This window comes from Rhyacophila brunnea, unplaced genomic scaffold (genome assembly GCF_057557595.1).
Source record: "Rhyacophila brunnea isolate RB1 unplaced genomic scaffold, BYU_Rbru_1.0 scaffold_18, whole genome shotgun sequence".
Taxonomy (NCBI): domain Eukaryota; kingdom Metazoa; phylum Arthropoda; class Insecta; order Trichoptera; family Rhyacophilidae; genus Rhyacophila; species Rhyacophila brunnea.
This window is the reverse complement of record NW_028232837.1, coordinates 31,191,864-31,198,233: the sequence shown is the minus strand read 5'-3', so window position 1 is coordinate 31,198,233 and position 6,370 is coordinate 31,191,864.

Here is a 6,370-nt window from a genome sequence, read left to right as displayed (position 1 = left end):
CTCTAAAAAAACGAGACGTTACACTTTACGTGTATTTTTTTGAAAATGCAGAAAAGAATTTGTCATTCAATGAGTAGGTATTCAAAATCTGAAATCTACTGATATTTTGTCAAATCTACTGAATTTTTTTGTCACATTCTACTGAAATTTTAAATTTTGACTTGGCAACACTGCGGCCGAGCTTCAAGTCAGTTTCAAAATGGTCGGTAATTGTGATGAATGTACTAACGCAGGCAGATCCGACCCCTTGGATTTCTGTTCAACACTCCACAGTGTTGCCATATTTTCAAAGTGGAATTATAGTACAGAGCCTCCAAAATTAATTACGCGTGAAAAACGCGAAATCCGTGGATGGTATTTGGAATCTAGTTGGCTTGAAGTTGTCAACTGACAAGTCAGGTTGAAATTCTACTTCACCGTATAGACTTTGTGAATGGCATTCCAGGACTCCGGAGTCAGGTTGGCTTCCAAGCATTCCATGTTGAAATTCTCTTGAGGAGTAGTGCGTAGCCAAGGGTCCAACGTAGCTTCGCTCTCAATATGTGAGGATCAGGGAACTCAGAAATAATGAGAACTGAAATACATAACGGGTAAGGCGTTAGCAGGTAACCGAATCGAGTAAGGAAGAATCTGGTTTAAACTTACACACGTGTCAAGAATACGTTTTACGTCGAATACTGAAAACTGCTCTCGGCTTATGCATTTACGCTCATTTAATGTTGGTGTATTACACAGCTATTGCACGTGCATAATGCGTGCTTCATTTTCGTAGGACACTCACACATTCAAAACCCTGCATTAAGATGTGGCGTATTGAATAGGATAGCCTATCGGTATTCTATTTATTATCTGTTCTGTGGTGAGGATGAATGGTGCGGTGTCTCATCTCCTCTTTGCTGTGAGCCCATTAGCTATAGCTCCAGTCGTTCCTATTAGCTATTTCTACACTAGTGTACATAGTGTATCGAATAACGAGCTCTCTTCGTAAAGTGGCATCTGTTATAAATAACTCTACAAATGTATGTTTTGCCGTGATATGGAACTGATAGTCGACACAAAATAGTGCATAAACTCATCTTGGATGTCCTTGACAGTTCTTGATACATTCCGTGGAATGCATCGAAGAGGGCTCATACCAGTATCACTTGAAGTGACATGTCTCCAAGATCCAGAAATTATTGTTTCTTCTGTACTAGCATCTTCATTATCGAAGCATCCTTTGGGTGAATAAAGTCTTACCGAATCTGGTGTTAAACGTATAAAATTATGCAGATATACACACGCAAGCACAATATCGACAACAGTATTTTCAATTTTAATCTCTATAGGCTTCTGAAAAATTCTGAAAACCGTAAGTAGCCCGAACGCACTTTCTACATAATTAAAAACTCTCTTCGGGGATTCTCGATTCAGATCTTTTTATATGGCTTCATGCAGTGCTCGAAATGGAAAATTTCACGAACAGGAACGCTCGACCATTTTCCAAAAATGTGTGATATTAGATATAATAATATCTGTAACATAAAAATATCTTTTAGTTTTACATGATGCACTTTTTTCATCATCATCTTCTCCCAATACACTATCGGCTATAACAATTAGTGGTAACATACAAATATAGACATTTAAGTTTACGAAATCGTTTTCTAAAAAATACATTAATAATTTTACAAATATAAATAATTAAACGTATATGAATCTAATTGGAGTGGTAAACATTACTAAAATACATGAAAAAATAAAAAACAAACTAATCACAATTTCCCATTGGTTTCTTTAGCAGTTTGAATAAAAATATGCAACTAAGAGTGGATAGAAATATGAGTGAAGATTCTTCGTCTTAAACAAAATACATGCCGCTTTTTTCAAAGCTCTGATTTTTCGTAAATTCGAAATATTTCGATTAAGGTAAACTATTTTTTAATCAAATTAAAATCCATCGTATACGAAAAAGCAAGGGCATGGTTTTTAATAAATTAATTAAAAAAATATCTAATACGCAAGTTTTACAAATGTAGCATTCTTTATTAAATATGAATCATTTTAAACAACCTCAGAAGTGTAGGTACATATTATTAGAAAAAAATATATTTACATCATGTGGACATGTAGGATAATTTATTCTAATAGGTTTCCAATGTTATAGAAATTGTTATATACAGGGAAATTTTTCATATATTTATCCCGTTGGATTCTGACTGATTTATTTAAATATTTTTATTTCGTATTGTACCTTAAACAATACAAAAAATTTTAACATGCATACGATGTTCACGAATATGTATCTATATTAATTATGGAATTATTTGATTTAAGTTATTAAATGTATTATTTTGTTAGTTTAACCATCAAAAACCCAGTTCATTCAACCCGAAAAATATCCATATAAAATTAAAACAATAAAAATATATGAGGAAATGAATTTTTTTTTGTCACTCAATGTAAAATATTATAAAAGATTAGGATAAATAATTATTATCTGGCGATTCCGTAACGTTGAGTAGGTAGGTAAAACAGCAAATACGTATGTTCTGGTCACAAGGAAAAGCATGACTGTATTTAATATTTAATATGAAATATTTTACCCCATTAGAAATTATTAAACAACAATTTAAGCTATTAAGTACCTACAAAGAGTTTTTAAACGATGTCAGAGCACAAGTTTTTCGGAAATTTAAAAATTTAGCAAAGCAGCTGCAATAGTTAGGTGTTTTCATGTATGCAATAATAATTATTTAGAACCCAACCCATCAACCTCGGTCGATCCAGTGCTGGATGAAGGCCTCCCTTATTTTATTCCATCTCTCTCGGTACCTACTTAGTTTTTCACTGCAAAGTATTTCCGCTGAACTTTATCAATTCATCAATAATGTAAGAAATATAAAAAATTAATTAGTGTAAAGCAGCAAAGCATGGGGGTTAGGTAATGGGAAACCAAAAAAACACAACTTAAAATGATTAAATTTGGAAAAATAAGGAGTCTAATTTTGTCGCTTCCTCTGATGAAAACGCTCATCATTGGCTGCATACAACTTAACCCAATGTTTACGGGCCGCACAAAATTGTGTTTTTGCTAATTACTTTTCAAATGCAAATTAACACGATAATTACAAAATTAATTAAAAGGGCCCGTAAGCATTGGGTTAAATATTGATAAACGACCAATGAACGACCCCGATTGCATTATGAAATTCAAAAACTATGAACGCGTCAAACCCATGTAAATTTCGCTAACATAATAATACGATAAATGGACAATTCGGTCAATTATGGTTGTCTCGATACAAAATTTAAAGTTTCATTACAAAAAACAATTGGCTAAGAATTTCAACCCTCGGTAGGACACATATAGTATACCTATCTCGGTAGATACTTAGATAGGGCACGTAGTTTTATTCACACTATTTTTACTATGTTATTTTTGTGCAATATTTAACAAATTAATTAAGTCATTTATAGAGTAAAGATAATACATGTATTTAATGTGTTTCGTTTAAAAATTTAAAAGTTCCAGTGTGCATTATAACTATTACGTTATTAACTCACTATATTTAGGCATGTACCTTAACCTTAACTGTATTAAAATAATATGTATGAACTTGCAAAAAAATAAATGTCTCGTTTTATAAATTAATACTACAGTAAATCTACATTCCAATGTAAAATAGCTTCCAACCTTTCCTTACAATCATAAAAACATTTTTTTTTTCAAAATACATTATTGTCCCATAACGTGCGACAATGCAATAAATCTTACCCAGTGCATTTCTTTGTATGCAATTTTATTGTTTTATCACCATTGACGCAAAAGGGTATGTCTATTAGTGCATTCAATGCCAAATTCGTTGAAAACAGTATTGTCTTGAAAAAGGTTAGTTCTCAAATACGTTGTCTTACATTTACTTTATCACTATTTCAAAAAAACTTAAGTACATTATGTACGGGTCATAGAAAATTCAGTGGTTCTAAACCAGTAAAATTATTTTTTAATAAAAAAAATATTGATGTTTTTGTACCTTTGTACCTATCAATTCATTTTCGTAAATTTTAAATCTAACCCGGAACGTAATAATATTAAGTATGACGCTTGAGGATTTTACTAGACGACTCGCTGTCCTTCGGATATTTTACGAACCGGTACGCCATTTTCGAGGTTTTAACGAACAGGAACGCCATCCTTGGAAATCCCACGAACAGGAACGGCGCTCCGGGGCGTTCCGCTCCATTCCGAGCGCTGGCTTCATGACATGTTTTAATAACGGAAATGCATCGTCAGCAACTAATGTATAGGCCAGTGGTCGGCAAACCGTGGCTTGCGAGCTACATGCGTCTCTTTGGCCCCTTGAGTGTGGCTCTGCCACAGATGCTCTCTGCTACACTAACCAAGCAATCCTCTCCCCTATATTTGTCTCAATCTATGCCGCCCGATGGCTTCATCACGTCATATTTTATCAATTTATAACTAGAGGAGCCAGCTGGCAAACGCCAATTGTTCAATATTGCAATGTATCAGCTTTAAAAGGCCTTCAACCGGGCTATCTTTTAAAGCAGGGCTTCCCAAACTTTTTCTGCAATGGAAAACTTCGCAAACCCGGAAATTTTAACGGAACACTTAGCTTATTTTTTAAGATTGATTCGTACTAGCTAAAATTAAAAAAAAATGTTATTTAAACACATTATTTATTTAGTAATTACATATTTTTAAATATACAACTATAATATAATATAAACATAAAAATATGAATAAATAAAACACTAATCAGGTACCTAATGACTTTGGTAATTTTGAGTCCTTGAATTGCATATCTTCTTGATATATTGGTAAGTTGCATTCTTATATCGGTGTGGCGTCCAGCCTGTTCCTGCACTTTGACCTCGTTGCAGCATAAATAGAAAATCCCGCTTCGGATAAATAGATAGTAGAAAACGGAAGTAAAACAATCATGGCCCCCACACCCTGAAGCGGGCCCTCAGGCTAGGATCTTTGGCGGCCCCCCTACCTATCTCGAATGTTAAGGCGAAGTCTTCACTGAGCCTTTTTTAAAGAGGCACCTAGCGGAAAAATACGAAGCTTGCAATTTGAGATATTTTTTTGATAATTTACAATTTCAACTGTATTAATGAATAAAATATGTATCTGAAAACATTAAAAAGAAAAATATTTTTTATTTTAATTCAAAGATAAACTTACAATTTGTAAAAAATGTAATAAAATGTGAATTTGTTGAATCGGACCTCACCCTATTATTACATATATTTTATGGTCATATTTATTATTAAAATTTAGTTTATTAAGTTTTCTAAGCATCACTTAAGAGATTTTTGACTAATTCATAGTTTTAATATTTTTTATATCTATTTTAAAAAACATCTATTTTTATAAAAAATATAAATGTGTATAACTAGAATTTTTTTATTTATATCAAATTAAGCTTCAATATTGGGACCATACATAAATAAAATCTGCGGCACATTTACCTAGTTTTATTTTTCAGATATTTAGATTGTTGCACTCAAAATATACGTACCTTTTATTTTTTTAACGAAGCATGAACCCAGTGGATTGATCAAATACCAACATATATTTCTCGTAAAAGGTTTTTTAGTTCAACTTCTATTCTGTGAGGGGTTTATGCTTGAAGCGAAAATGATGATTTATTTTTCAATCATCATTTGTGAAAATCAAGAGAAGGTAGTGTGTATTTCTCTATTATTCTTACTACTGTACCGATTTCTGATAAAGATGCATTTTATATGGATGTACATAATGTCTATGTCTATTAATAAACTGACAAAATACATTAGCAATATTATTATAATTCTTTATTTATTAATATTTATTAAAATAAATAATGTAATATAGTATATTAATATGCTAGAAAATCATACCACACCAGTTTGATATATTATCTAGAATCCCGGCATCTCTAATATGTATTCCACCTTTGAAAATAGACTTCTCGATAATGTAAATATATTAAATATATAGTCAAGAAATCACAACTCGCCTAGTCTGGCAGCATTCATGTGTCGTGACCATGGTCCCCATATCCTGTAGCAGGTCCCCAGGCCAGAATGTTTGGCGGCCCTCCCCTATCTATCGCCAAGCTTAAACGTAGTGTGATGTCCTACAGAAGTGTATTCCGCGGAACCACAAGATTCCGCGAGATAAAATTAAGAGTAGGTAGTCTGTGTATTTTCGAATAACTCCACTTGCCGGCACTTGGCATCATATCATGAAGCACTAATAGCGACCCCCTTTTGTGGTAGCAAGTTACATGCTACCCTTTGCCATATTGGATAATTAGCCATCAGTGGTGAAGGGTGACTTTTGGAAGAAGGTAGGCTGTGGAGAGATCAGAGAAACATA